Source organism: Canis aureus, chromosome X (assembly GCF_053574225.1).
Source record: "Canis aureus isolate CA01 chromosome X, VMU_Caureus_v.1.0, whole genome shotgun sequence".
Taxonomy (NCBI): domain Eukaryota; kingdom Metazoa; phylum Chordata; class Mammalia; order Carnivora; family Canidae; genus Canis; species Canis aureus.
The window spans coordinates 9,364,797-9,379,817 of NC_135649.1; the positions used below are offsets into that span (position 1 = coordinate 9,364,797).

General features: G+C 45.6%; 2 long non-coding RNA genes across 3 annotated transcripts in view; one reads left to right on the top strand and one right to left on the bottom strand.

The window, feature by feature from the left end:
* Positions 1–2,788, bottom strand: part of LOC144307763 (uncharacterized) — a 52,113-nt gene extending 49,325 nt beyond the window's left edge. The window contains exon 1 of the long non-coding RNA XR_013374484.1: positions 2,657–2,788. This is a non-coding gene — a long non-coding RNA (uncharacterized LOC144307763). The remainder of the gene's footprint in view (positions 1–2,656) is intronic.
* A 127-nt stretch (positions 2,789–2,915) lies between these two features.
* LOC144307916 (uncharacterized) overlaps positions 2,916–15,021 on the top strand; it is an 84,661-nt gene continuing 72,555 nt past the window's right edge. For both annotated transcript variants that reach the window (XR_013374578.1, XR_013374579.1), the window contains exons 1-2: positions 2,916–3,152; positions 8,007–8,146. This is a non-coding gene — a long non-coding RNA (uncharacterized LOC144307916). The remainder of the gene's footprint in view (positions 3,153–8,006; positions 8,147–15,021) is intronic.

Consider the following 15,021-nt stretch of genomic DNA (forward strand, 5'->3'; position numbering starts at 1 on the left):
GGAGGCTGTGGATTAAATCTTGGGCAAGGGACTGAAGAGATACCAAGTGACCGTAGTGGTGTCTAAAGTTCATCTGAGTTGATAAAACATCCAGCCTGTTTCAGATGAGCTTTTTCAGCATTAGGTGTTTGCTTTTGGGGTCCCTGAGCCCCTCAAGAGCTCCAAGAGGGAGAGAGGGTTCTAGAGCTTACGTGACTATAAGATGTTGAAGAGCCCAATGGGGATGGAAAAAAATTGGGTAGAAGTGAATAGACGGATAGAGGAGGTAGGAGTATTAAAGGGGGACAGACAGATCAAAGGATTCAAGGGAGCTGAAGGGAAGATTGAAGGTCATGAAAAGGAGGAAGGAAGATGGGGGGGGCAGGTGATAGGAAGGGATAGGTAATTGATGAGCCAGTATAGGGAGATCCTGTGTTTCCCAAAGAAGCCATTGAAATTCTAAATTGTCTATAGTAAAAATTAGCCATTTTTGAAGATATTGAACTGAATTAATGCCATAATGGTGGAGCATATAGTCAGCAGGGAAAGTAGAGTGACAGTTACCCATGGCATTAGTCATTTAAATCAGAGATAAGACCTTAAAGCAGGAAAGACTCCTGCTTGATCATTCCCAAAGGGTCAACGAAATTCTCTCCCCCAGTTCCCAAGGGAAAATGAGGGCATCCTCACACAGAAGAGTAGGGAAGGCTTCTTCTCAAGAGTCAGGGAATGAGACTCCACTCAAAATGCCAAAGGAAACATTCTTTGCCCAATCAAAGTAACTCCTTACTGTGCATAGACATGATGCCCAGAGCACTGGTTTGAGAACCGAATTTACCAAAGGATTCCGAATTCACGAACAAGAGAGGAGTTCAAAGAATTTGCAAGGTGCCACTAGATACCTGGGCAGGTAAATATGACAGGGCTCTGTAAGTGAGGTCCAATCTTGTGTTGAGTTATAGCACTACAAAACTCAAATAATAAAGGCAGAGTTAGGTAAAGAAATAATTTATTTGAAGAGACTATTGCAATAGGGAAAACGCTCTAACCACAATATCCAAAGGCATCTTAAACTTGAACGGAAAAAAGCCTTTTTTTTTTTTTAATAGGGAAGGGTAAGGAGGGGTAGCAGGAGCTTTGCAAGGAATGGGAAGCTGTGGGATCAGTGGCCAGTATGATTTGGCGGGGATGGGAGTGGAGGGTTAACAGGAAATGTTTCTCTTGAGGGCAGCCAGCAATGAGCTGCATCTCAGTGCCTGGTTAAGCTTGAAAGTGAGACAAAATTTAGGGATCTTTGGAGAAGGGAAGTTATCAAAACAATGGGTTACTTACGAGTAATTGTATGAGTTCTTGGTTGTTACCATTCTGAAAACTCCCTGAATTCCCACTTTGCCTCTCTCTTCAAGTTGGTATTGCTCAGTGTTCTCAAGAATGATTTAAAACATCATACTTTGGGATCCCTGGGTGGCGAAGCGGTTTGGCGCCTGCCTTTGGCCCAGGGCGCGATCCTGGAGACCCGGGATCGAATCCCACGTCAGGCTCCCGGTGCATGGAGCCTGCTTCTCCCTCCTCCTGTGTCTCTGCCTCTTTCTCTCTATGTCTATCATGAATAAATAAATAAATCTTAAAAAAAAAAAAAAAAAAAAAAAAAAAACACATCATACTTTAGGGCAGCCCGGGTAGCTCAGGGGTTTAGCGCGGTGGCTCAGCGGTTTAGCGCCACCTTCAGCCCAGGCCGTGATCCTGGAGATCCAGGATCAAGTCCCATGTCGGGCTCCCTGCATGGAGCCTGTTTCTCCCTCTGCCTCTCTCCCCCTCTCTTTCTCATGAATAAATAAATAAAATATTTAAAAATAAAATATCATACTTTAGGGTCTTGGCTTCAGCTCAGGTGGTGATCTCAAGGGTTGTGAGATGGAGCCCCGCCTTGGGCTCCTTGCTCAGAATGGAGTCTGGTTGAATTTCTCTCTCCCTCTCTCTCTGCCCCTTCCCTCCGCTGCTTTCTCTGTCTCTCTAAAATAAATTTTAAAAACCTTAAGAAATATATCATACTTTAGAAAGTCAAAGCCTCAGAATAGCCAAGTTTCCAGTGTAACCATGTCCTCAGCTTCTCAGACTTCTGTGTTCCCTGGTCAAACTAAATGAGCTCGTAGCTTTTTCATATGTGTCAGATATGTTTATCCAGATCCATTTCTGCCACTTTCTTAGCATTATTGGTAGCTTTAATTAAGTACATATTTCATATTTAATTAAGTACATATTTCATAAATAAGTACATATTTCATAAGTACATGAGTTGAGATCATCTCAACTCCCTATGCAGACCTTGCTACTGACATTTCAGGTGAAATTATAACCACTTTCCAGCAAGAAGATGAAATCATGGTGTCCCAAACTTTTAAGCAGGGGTCTTATGGCCCCTTTTCCACACGTGCTGTGACCACTGCAGCCACTATCCCCCCAGGAAATGGCTCTTGGTAAGTCACTTTTATTTTTTTTCTCCCCAGCGAGGTCCCATATGTGTAAAATGAATCAGATATATATCAGGATCTGGAGTAAGACACATCTGGGTAAAACGGTGTTACTACCTAGTTTGGGACACAATTTCTAACTATACAGGCGGGGAGATTTTTTTTTTTCCCCTGAGGGAACCAGGGGAAGCGCCACCCTTGTCTACCTGCTTCAGGACCCCTTGGCATGTCTCTTCCATCTTCGCAACCGTGGTCGTGTGTAAAGTCTTTTCTCTTGTCCCCGAGAATACTGCATTGAACGTGTTCCTGGTTATTAGCTCCCTGACCCTTGGCCTCCGCCGGGCTCTGGGGAACTACATCACCCAGAAGGCTCTCCTCCACGAGCTTCGGCGTCGCTGGCCAATGGAGAAGCTGGAGATGGACGCTTCCGCGCACGACGCGCCCGTCGGGGCGGGACTTCCGGCATTGCCCGTGAGGCGGATATTTTAACTGTTCCCGGCTCCGCAGCGCTGTGTCGCTCTCGACGTGACTGGAGGGAAAGTGTCGTCCCCACTGCACAGAGCCGGGTCTGAGGCTCGGTAGTGTCGCTGCCTGGTGTCACCCGCCGCGGGGCCTGGGCCGTTGGCCACGGAGTTCCGGTCCCCACCCGTGTGGGAGGCTCCCCATCCGGGGGAGGCGGCTGCGCTGTGGGACCCCGCGCAGGTGGGTGCTGTCACTCCCCGGTGGTCACCCGCCCGACGCCACCTACCGACCCTGAAGCTCCGAATGAGGGAGCTTGCTGAGGTCACGGAAGCCCGGGCGGCTGTGTCCCAACACAGAGGGGTGCCCTGAGGGGGGGGTCCCCATTTCTGACAGCCAGTGGGAGAAGGAGTGGGGGCGTTGCCGGCAAGGAGGACAGGCATGTGCAAAGGCTCGGAATGTGCGACTGGGTCGGGAGCACTTGGGAAACCCCGAGGGAAGTCAGGCATCCGCGCCCTGTCTGCAGGGACTGGAGCGTGAGGGGCGGGTCACACCCGGAAAGGCACCTGGACAGGTGGACCTTTTTTTCTAGGGGCGCTACCAGCCATGGACAGTGGTGAACACAAGAGGGACATGATCTGCGTTAGGATTTTGAGTTTCCCCGAAAGTTGCTCAGGGGAGATTGGGGGAGTGGGACAGTGGAAATGAAGGTGGAGGCAGGGAGACAAATGGGGAGACTGCTGCAGTAGAGTCCAGGAGCATTAGAATGGGGTCCAGGCCAGTGATGACAGTAGACGAGGGCAAAGTACCCTGAGGACACATAGAGAGCTTAGGGGTTTCTGCATCCTGTGAAGAAAAGTCGGGAGTGAAAGACCACCCCAAGTTTTTTGTTTGTTTGGGAGACAAACATCTGGGAGAGTGGAGATGAAGAAGTTGGGTGGAGCGAGCAGGTTGGGGGAGGGAGAGATCAGAGGTTGCATTTTGAACTTGGTGATTCTGAGATGTTCCAGAAAAGTGAGGGCGGGGAGAAAGATAAAGAGATGGACAAGTGGACAAGCAAGTCTGAAGTTCCAGGGGGGGGTCTACACTGGGGATGTCCAAGGGAGTTTTAGATCTGGACCAGTACATGGCCTGGGGGGGAGTGGATATAGGAGAGGGAACCATAAGGTCGTTGGTATTTGCAATGGGCCCGAGGTGAGAGATGGAACTGCTGGAGGGGAGGCACAGGGTGTGGGCATCCCTGAGGCTGCCTCCAGAGGGGAGAGGGCCTTCGGTCCCATTGCGTTCTGGCCGTTATCTGAGGGAGGAGAGGCCAGGGATAAGGAGCTGAGGGTAAAGAGCCAGGCAGGAATAGAGACCGCGCTGTAGGGTGGTATGTATCAACTGCCCTGTGGGCTCAGCAGGACCTTGTGTCTCATTCCTGTGAGCACAGGAAGAGTCAGCTAGGCCAGTGGAACAGCCTAGGCCAGACCGGGACAGGGGTGCGGCACCTCTTCGAGCTCCCTCAAGCCCTCCAGCAGGAGTGTTGGGCCAGTGCTCTAATGGACATTTCCATGAGCAGGTTCTCCGGCAGGGGACCGTGTGGCGCACAGGCTGCATTGCTGAAAGACCTAGTATCTCACCAGCCTGCTTAGACGCCCCCTGCCCCCTGCCCCCCGCGCACAAATTTATAGATATATTTATTTAGGGAATGATTGCTTCTTTAGACATTTCTCTAAATAAAAACCCACAATGTAAATTTAGATTTACACGTTTAACTACTTAAATTCACACACGTTCTTACCAATGGTTTGAAAAGTTACTATATCTCCAAACATTTGATTAAAATCACAAGTTTCAAATATCACATCCTCTTAAATGCTTAGTAAGCAGGAAAGCCGCACACATTTTCAAAGGCTCATCACCTCATTGCACCAAGGTGTTAATCCTGTAGACAGAAAAGCTGATACTCTGCACTTGACATGTTACACTAAACTGATAGCAACAACAGTCCTATGGGATGGGTACCATTGGTGTGCCCATTTGACAGATCAGTACATTGAGGCACAGAGCAGTTGATTCCTTCTGTAATGTCATGCAGCTGGTGTGGGGCAGCGCTGGAATTTGAACCCAGGTGTCCCTTTGGATGCAAACATGCACCAGGCCCAGTCACTTCTCTAGGAGCCACTCTGCTCTTATCACAGACCTGATGACTGTCAGGACTTGCCTAATTTTTTCCTTTGTTGTGACATGGCTCGATCCAATCCCTCACTTCATTGCAGGCTTGCCCCAATGTCTCCTCCTCTGAGATGCCTTCCTTGGTTGGTCCATGGAAAGTTGCCCTCCAGTCTCTTGTGTCCTTACTCTTAATTGGTTGTCTTTAGGATTCTCTTGATCATTTGTTTAGTTCCTTGTGGATGATCTCTCTCCAACTCGGGAGTATAAGCTTCTCTTTGTGCTCTATCCTCAGGCCGAGAGCAGTGCTGGTTTGTAACAGGTGCTCAGTAAATGAGTACACGATGCTACCCTTCACAGACTCCCTACCATGCCTTGGAAAGTCCCATCATTGGAGACCATCTCCAGCCTTGTCCCCTTCTATTCTTCCCTTGCTCACAGCCATCCTGCCAGGCCAACCTGAATATGCCATACTCTTTCCCACTTCCTTCCAGCTTTGGCCTTTGGAGTTGCTTCTGATGGGGACACTGTTGCCAGATGACTCCTTAGCAGCCCTTTCACATCCTTCCAGGCTCTGCTCAGATGTCACCTCTTTGATGAGGCCTTTCCTGGCAGTTCGAGCTAAAATGGCCCCTGTCCCAGCCTGCTTTCATTTTGGCATTTTTGTGCAGGGAATTTGGCACAGTTACAAAAGCAAAGATGCAGGCTAGGTTGAGCCTTTCCGGGTTGCTGATGGAGTCAATAGGAAAAATAGTAGTCGGGGGGATCCCTGGGTGGCTCAGTGGTTTAGCGCCTGTCTTTGGCCCTGGGTGTGATCCTGGATACCTGGGATCGAGTCCCACATTGGGCTCCCTGCGCGGAGCCTGCTTCTCTCCCTCTGCCTGTGTCTCTGCCTCTCTCTCTCTGTGTCTCTCATGAATAAGTAAATAAAATCTTTTTTTTTTTAAAAAAAAAGGAAAAATAGTAGTAACAAAACAACCGTAAGTGCTGGCCTTCATTGAGCTCTTGATATGCACTGAGGGGAAGCTATTTTGTACCACCTCATTTAACTCTCTCCTGTTTAGAGTTCAATTCTGTTCTTATCCCTACTTCACAGAAGAGACACTTGAGGCTCAGAGAAGTCAAGTTACCAGCCCAAGGTCACACAGCTCTCAAATAGCTGCAACTGAAACTCATTATGCCAACCACCAAAGCCTCCACTCCCAACCATGACAGTACCCATAGTGGTCTGGGGAGGCCTAGGGATGGCATCTGAAGTCACCTTTGCAGAATGGTTTTGGGCTTAGGAATGAGGAAGGCACTGGGAGCATTTTGGGGAGAGGGGACTGCATGGGCAAAGGCAGGAATATGGATTGTTCCAGGAGGCTCACTGAGAGGGCCGATGTGGTTGCTCAGGGCCCCCTACATCTGCTGAGACATGTCCCAGCAGACAAAATTGTGTGATCATTTGCAGCATGTTCATCTCACCCTCATTGTAGTGACAGGCAGGTTTGGGGGTTATACACATAATCCCTGAGCCAGAGGGACCTGAGTTCAGATCTCCTCTTATAAGATACATGACTCTGGTTGACTTGCTAGATCTCCCTGAGCCTCAGCACACTGACTGTGACATGGAGATGATAGTGTTGACCTGGGTTGTGGGAAGATTAATATAAGCAGCAAAAACATACCGAGCACAGACATGGGCCGGGCATCCCAGTGTCTGCCTTATGAACATTTCCTCTTGCCTTCTGACAACAGCCTGGGCACGATTAGTCTTACTGGTGCAGAATTCACTGCTCAGGGAAATGAAGTGACTTCCCCAAGATCACACAGCAGGCAAGTGTCAGATTCAAGAAGCTCAATTCAAGCCTAGGAGTTGGCTCCACTGCTGGAGACATTTCATCACCGTAACATGGTTTGTCAGGGCCTCAGCTCTGAGCCAAGCACACAGTGAGGACCAGGGAGACTCAGCAGCTGCTGCTGTTGCCATTACTGGTGTGATGATTGCCATCGTGATTTCCTCCGTTGACGTCCTCGAGTGCTTACTATGTGCTCCTCTCAGGACACAGAGGCGTGTTATTGTCTTGTGTCATTCTCCACTGGCTTCCCCTACAGCAGACTTTTTACTCTGACGCAACTGCATTCTGTGCAAGGGCAGCGTCCACCTCCCCCTTGAGCCCAGCGCAGAGCGAGGCCCTCAGGAGGTGCATAGTGATTAGGACCTTGGGTACCCCTGGATCTTTTCCAGGGACAGAGTGACAGACTCTAATCCCTGCCTCCCTTTGTCTTCCTAGGCATCAGCAACCTTTGAGGATGTGGCCATGACCTTTCCTTGGGGGGTCCTGGCCCAAAAGATTGAAAGCAGAGGTCCCTGCACTGGGAGGTGGTGCTGCAGACCCAGGTGACCTGCTCTCACTGGATAGGTTTTTCCTTAAGGTGTTCCCTTAGGGAACCTGCAACCACCTTCATTCTGCCCCCACTGTTCAGGCCTGGCCAGGCCAGATTTCCCTCTCTCCTCCCCATAGCTCCTGCCTCATTTAGGTCTCACATCCTGCCTGGTCTCCCTATGTGCCTTCCAGGGAATGGTGGGGCCAGGATTAGAATCCCCTTCAAAGTGGCTCAAAACGAAGGGAGAATTTATTGGAAGGGAATGGGGAGCTATTGCAGAAGCCATGGGCAGAATGTCCAGCTGGGCCCCATGACAGGCTGAAATCAGGAACTGAAAGGAACCACGGTAGTGGTTCTTGTGGCTCTTGTCATGGCTTTTCTGCATCCTCTCTGTATAGCTAATTGGCTCTTTGTGCTGCAGATCATTCTCTGAGGCCCCCAGATTCCTTGCCTCTACTTTTCTCTGCGAGTTTTACATCCTTAGTCTCTCCCTGGAGTCAGGCTTTCCTACATGGGCATCCCAGAGGCAGGAAAGGGCCACCTGAGCCTGTTTCCCTCTGCTTCTCCCTGCAGTGCCCATCATAGGCTGGACTCAGTCTGAGATCCTTATCCTGGATTTCCACAAGAGGGAAGCTGGCTGGCCCAGGGGTATGGGGTGCCCAGAGCCCCCACAGCAGAGGCCCTTGGTGAGGAGCTATTTTCCAAGAAGAAAGGTGAGTCTGGCGCCCAGAAGGCATTTACCATTACCTCTCACCTGGTATCCTTTAGAGGAAAACACAGTCTCAGTTATAGGCTTAAAGCTTCGTTGTCCCCAGAGGGGACATTCCTGTTATAAATGCTCACTGCCATCCAGTGTCAGGTGTGGTACTTGAAGGCAGCTCTACAAACATATTGAAAGCCTTCTTTCTTCCAGAATGTTGTCTCTCCCCTTGAGCATAACTCTTTGTAAGAAATATGAGAGTCCCGACTTTTGAAATAATTGAAACGTATAAGAAATCAGAATAGTAAGTATAGTGTTTTATGAAGTTATTATAGTTATGGAGATAAGGATCCATATACAAATCAGCACGTTGTATGACACCACTGAAAGCTGTTGAGGGCTTGAATTAAAACAAAATCAACAGTAACGTACTTTATGTGGTTTTGAATGCCCCTCACTTGTTCACTTTTGCTCCTGGTCCACTTGTTTGATTATTCTTCGTCTTTAGTGTGGAATGGGGATGGTTGTGTAGCTGTGTGGGCTTCCATGTTGACTCCTCATTCTTTCTGCTAACATGTGTTGCTTAGCCTCCTTGATCCTCTGTAGGGGGGCTTCTCTGTGTTCAACTCAGCAGTTATTTAGGAGTGGAATTAGATCTAAAACAAAATACTACACACAACCAAATTGAACTCATGATCAACTCAGAAAAAACACTGAAAAGACATCTCATTATTTGATCTGGTAAAGGACTGTGAATGTCACTGTAAAGTGACTGGAATTTTTTAAATAATTTTTTAAAGTTTGTATTTTTTAAAGTTTGTATATAATACATGCAGTATTATATTAGTTTCAGGTGCACAATATAGTGATTCAACAATTCCATACATCACCCAGTGTTCATCATGATAAGTGCGCTCCCATCCTCCAGCCCCCTCCCCTCTGGTAACCATCAATTTGTTCTCTATAGTTAAGTGTCTGTTTCTTGGTTTGGTCGCCTCTCTCTTTTCCCTTTGCTCCTTTGTTTTGTTTCTTAAACTCTACATATGAGTGAAATCATGTGCTATTTGTCTTTCTCTGACTGACTTAAACTTTGCTCAGCATTGTACTCTCTAGCTCCATCCCTGTCATTGCAAATGGCAAGATTTCATTCTTTTTTTTAGGGCGGAATAATAGTGTGTGTGTGTGTGTGTGTGTACCACATCTTCTTTATCCATTCATCAATTGAGGGACACTTGGGCTGCTTCCATATCTTGGCTAAATAATGCTGCTATAAACACAGGGGCGCATGTATCCCTTTGAATTAGTGTTCTTGTATCCTTTGGGTAAATGCCCAGTAATGCAGTTGCTGGATCATAGGGTAGTTCTATTTTTGAGGTCCCTTCATACTGTTTTCCAGAGTGGCTGCACCAGTTTGCATTCCCACCAACAGTACAGGAGTGTTCCTTTTTCTCCATATCCGTGCCAACACCTGTTGTTTCTTGTGTTATTGATTTTAGCCATTCTGACAGGTGTAAGGTGATAGCTCATTGTAGTTTTGATTTGCATTTCTGTGATGATGAGCATCTTTTCATGTGTCTGTTTGCTATCAGGATGTCTTCTCTGGAGAAATGTCGATTTATGTCTGCTGCCCATTTTTTAATGTTTTTTTAAAAATATTTTTATTTATTTATTTTTTTGAGAGAGAAATAGTGACAGAGAGCACAAATGGGGAGGAGAGGGAGAAGCAGGCTCTCAGCTGAGCAGGGAGGGAGCCTGAGGTGGGGCCTTATCCCAAGACCCTGGGATCTTGACCTAAGCCAAAGGCAGACACTTAACTGACTGAGCCACCCAGGCGCCCCCTGCCCATTTTTTTTAAATTGGATTATTTGGTTTTTGCTTATTGAGTTTTATGATGTCTTTATATATTTTAGATATATATATATATATATTTTATTATTAGTTAGATATATATATATATATATATATTTTAGATATCCCTTTATCAGAATGTCATTTACAAATATCACCTCCCATTCTGTAGGTTGCCTTTTAGTTTTGTTGATCATTTCCTTCACTGTGCAGAAGCTTTTTATTTTGATGAAGTCCCAATAGTTTATTTTTGCTTCTGTTTCCCTTGCCTCAGGAGACATATCTAGAAAAAAGTTGCTACCGCCAATGTCAGAGAAGTTACTGCCCGTGTTCTCTTCTAGGGTTTTTATGGTTTTAGTCCATAAAACTAGCATGTAGGTCTTTAGTCCATTTTGAATTTATTTTTGTGTACAGTAGAAGAAAGTGGTCCAGTTTTATTCTTTTGCATGTGGCTGTCCAGTTTTCCCAGCACTGTTTTTTGAAGAGACTGTCCTTTTCCCATTGTATATTTTTTCCTGCTTTGGTGAAGATTAATTGACCATATAATTGCAGGTTTAGTTCTGGATTTTCTATTCTGTTCCATTAGTCTATGTGTCTATTTTTGTGCCAGTACCATGTTTTGATTACTACAGCTTTGTAATATAAATTGAAGTCCAGAATTGTGACGCTTCCAGCTTTACTTTTCTTTTTTAAGATTGCTTTGGCGGGGGGGGCGGGGGAGGCACTTGGGTGACACAGTTGACTCAGCATCCAACTCTTGGTTTCAGCTCAGGTTTTGATCTCAGGGTTGTGGAATCAAGCCCTGTATTGGGCTTTGCACTCAGCGGACAGTCTGCTTGAGATTCTCTCTCTCTTTTCCCTCTGCCCCTCCCACTTGTGCTCTTGCTCTCTGTCGAATAAATAAAGCTTTAAAAAACGATTGCTTTGGCTATTCAGGGTCTTTTGTGGTTCCATACAAATTTTAGGGCTGTTTATTCTAGTTCTGTGAAAAATGCTGTTGGTATTTTGATAGAGATTGCATTGAATGTGTAGATTGCTTTGGGTAGTATAGACATTTTAACAACATTTTTTTCTTCCAATCCATGAGCATGGAACGTCTTTCCATTTCCTTGTGTTGAAGCTACTAGAATTAATAGGTGGACCAGAGTGAATACATGCAGGTATGTGTGGGCTTCACAGTTATCACCATGGGCTTATTCTGATGCTACTGTCACTGGTCAAGGTGTTTTAGAATTCCTTTTTGTGATTAACTTGAGGCTAATTTTCAGACCATACGAGATACTCAGTGTTACCTCAAGTTAACAGATTTAGTGTATAGAGAGGTCTAAAAATAACCATGTCCTCACACTGAGCCCTCTTCAGAACTGGTTCAAGGATCACATACCAGTTTGATTATATTACCAGAGTGGACAACTGCCATTCCTGTGTGCTTTGGCCACCTATCATGTTGTCTGTACATGTATACTTTTATAAAAACTAGGTGCAGAGTTTTCTCTTTGTGTAAGATCAGTGCCTCTTTGGGCCCTGCCCATCTTCCTCAGCAGTGGCTTTGTGCTGTGGCTGTGCTTGTAGCGGACCTCCTGGGTGTGGGAGAGTAGGAGGCTCTCTCTTTCTCTTTCTTTCTCTCTCTCTCTCTCTCTCTCTCTCTCTCTCTCAACACTTCATTCTCAGCAGAGGATCCTTTCCAAGAAGGAGTCTGTCCAGAGCTTCCTGGAGCCTTGAAGCTCTCTGCTTATTTGAGGCTGGGGAGGAAGAACCCTCCTGGCTATGAGAGCTCTGCTCAGCACTCACTGCTATATCCTTATTCAAAAAAAAAAAAAAACAGAAAACCAAAATATTATGCAGGAGTCTGGACCTCAGAAATGACTGCAGGAGGAACACAGAGTTGAGGAGATGGATCTGGCATGCAGGTGCTGTGCTGTGAGCTCCTGGTGTAACACCTGCCCTTCAAGAATGCCCCACATGGTGAGACCTGCAGACATGTCCTCTGAGAGCATGGGTGCACCTGAAGCATTCATGGGGGAGCTCCTCTATGATGGTTGCTGGGCTTGAGTTATCTGGATGCAACCAGAGGGAGCCTATATGGTCATGAACAGAGGTCCGAATGGATTTGGGGAACAGGGAGGAACTGATAGAAGGAAACTATCAGACTTGCATGCTTCTTCCTGACGCCTCATAAGTAGCTCTTTCATTTCCTCCAGCGATTCTTTACTGAGCCCAGACTCTGACCTCAAGGTTGCTCACAGACAGGGCCTCAGAGCAGCTGCCCGTGGCTGGGGGCTGGAACATCCCTGAGTCCAGGCTTACTTTAGGAAGATGCTGACTCCTGGACTCAAATGGCTTTCTGAGCTCTATGTGCTCTGTTCTTTGTGCTTATGCAGGGAGCTGTCCTGGTTCTGCTACCTCATCTGTTAGGTCCTCGCCTATTGAAAACTTCTTAATAAAAGTGTTTGCATTTTGTATTGTTGTGTGTTGGGTGTGTGTTTGTACCCCCAAGTAGAGTCACTGCTTATATAGGAAGCTCTTTCCTGTGAAGATCAGAGATGGATAGTTCCCAGACCAGCTCCCTTTATTGCTCTTCTTTTTTTTTTTTTTTAATTTTTTTTTATTTATTTATGATAGTCATCACAGAGAGAGAGAGAGAGAGAGAGGCAGAGACATAGGCAGAGGGAGAAGCAGGCTCCATGCACCGGGAGCCTGATGTGGGATTTGATCCTGGGTCTCCAGGATCGCGCCCTGGGCCAGAGGCAGGTGCTAAACCGCTGCGCCACCCAGGGATCCCCCTTTATTGCTCTTCTTAACACCATGTCTAATATTCAGTGGGGAGATCGATTGTTCATTAGTTATTGGCCTTACTGTGCCAATTGAGAATTATGCTCATATCAACCACTTTAAAAACCCTTCCTAGTCTCTGTTTCCGCTTTCTCAAGTCAGCTTCATCTCTGGAACCACCCAACTGTATTTTATTTAATGTTTTGTCTCTTCTTCCTACCAGGTATTTCCTAAGGCCCCAGGGGCTGCTGGCCAAGGTCATATATGGCTTGTCACTCTGCACTCAGTTGTGACAAAAGTCTTAGATTGGAAATTGTCCTTTCTAATATCATCCTTAAAACTTTTCTCTCCTTTTCCTATTTGCTCTCCCATGGACACTGGAAACTGCACCTTCTGACATTTCAGCCTCCATTTAATTCCCACCTTATTAAAAAATGCCCAGCATTCTTGTAGCTCATGCAACCATTGTAGCCTATGCTACAAGTCCATACAAGACTGTAACTCCAAAAAAAAAAAAAAAAAGACTGTAACTCCAGTACAACTTCTTCAGTCATCACTGACATCTTACTCAAATTTCCTTTTTCACTGGGGACCTGGACTCTTGGCTCATAGTCTCTCCCTTCGACCCTATTCCTGTTACTAGCTGCTATGACTTAAGCATCTATGGTGGGTGACCCAACCAAAGCTCCATAACCTCAGTTCCTCACCCTCTTTACTTCTAATGATCTTTTTTCCCATTGCCAATCCCATTCCACTGTAGCCAAGACTTCTGTGGTTCCACTCTGGACATTGCCATCATGACATGCTGTCAGTACAAACCTCCAAAACATGCCTCCTTCTCTCATTACCCCCATTTATCTGTTCATGCTCTTAGCTTTCTGCCTCCACACATTCAGATATTTTATAATCTAAACTTCTTGAATTTTTTAAAGTTTTATTCAAGTAATCTCTACACCCAACAGGGCTCCAACCCACAACCCCAAGATCAAGAGTCACATGCTCTTCTGACTGAGCCAGCCAGGCACCTGTATAATCTAAACTTATAAGTCACTGAAACCATTATATCCTTATTCTCAGTGACTTCCTTCCCTCTATAGAAATCTTAGATTGCATGTTTTGTTATTATTACAAATCCCTTGAAAACAGGATTGAATACTGCATTGTCCTAAATGGGAGACACATGTTGCTACTGAGAAATTGAAATGAGGCCAGTAAGACTGAAGGACTTAATTTATTTTTTGACAAAATTATATATATATATATAATATATATATATATATTTAAGGTGTATAAAGTAATACATTGATATGTACACATTGTGAAATGACTTTCACAATCAAGTTAATGAACACATCCATCATAAAACATAATTGCCTTTTTTTGGTGTGGTGAGAATACTTTGTATCTAGCAAATTTCAAGTATACAATACAATATAAATAAAATATAGTCACCCTATCACACATCACATCTCCAGAACATATTCATTCATCTTGTAGCTAAAAGTTTGTTTTATTTGACCAATATCTCACCATTTCCCTCAACCCCCAGTCACTGGTATATATTGTACTAATCTCTGATTCTATGATATCAAGTTATTATTTTTATTATTTTATTTTTAAGGATTATTTATGAGAGAGAGAGAACGCACAAGCAGTTGGGGAAGGGTAAAGGGAGAGGGAGAAGCAGGCTCCCTGCTTGATGTGGGACTTGATCTCAGAACCCTGGGACCTTGACCTGAGCCAAAGGCAGATGATTAACCGACTAAGCCACCCAGGTGCCCTCTGATCTCGACATTTTAAATTCCAACATACAACTGAGATCATATAGTATTTGTCCTTGGTTTATTTCACTTATCATGGGTTTCTTTTCAATTTCTTTATTCTGTTCTTTTGGCCTATGTGTCTGTTTTTATGCCAGTACAATGCTGTTTTAATTATTATTGTTTTTAAAGATTTTTATTTATTTATTCATGAAAGACACACAGAGAGAGAGGCAGTCATGAAAGACACACAGAGAGAGAGGCAGAGACATAGGCAGAGGGAGAAGCAGACTCCTTGCAGGGAGCCTGATGCGAGACTCCATCCCAGGACCCTGGATTCATGACCTGAGCTAAAGGCAGACGTTCAACCACTGAGCCACTCAGGCATCCCTATGCTGTTTTAATTAGTATAGTTTTGTAATATGGTTTGAAATTAGGAAGTGTGAGGCCTCCAGCTTTGCCTTCCATCTCAAGATTGTTTTGCCTACCCCATTATTTTATGGTTCCA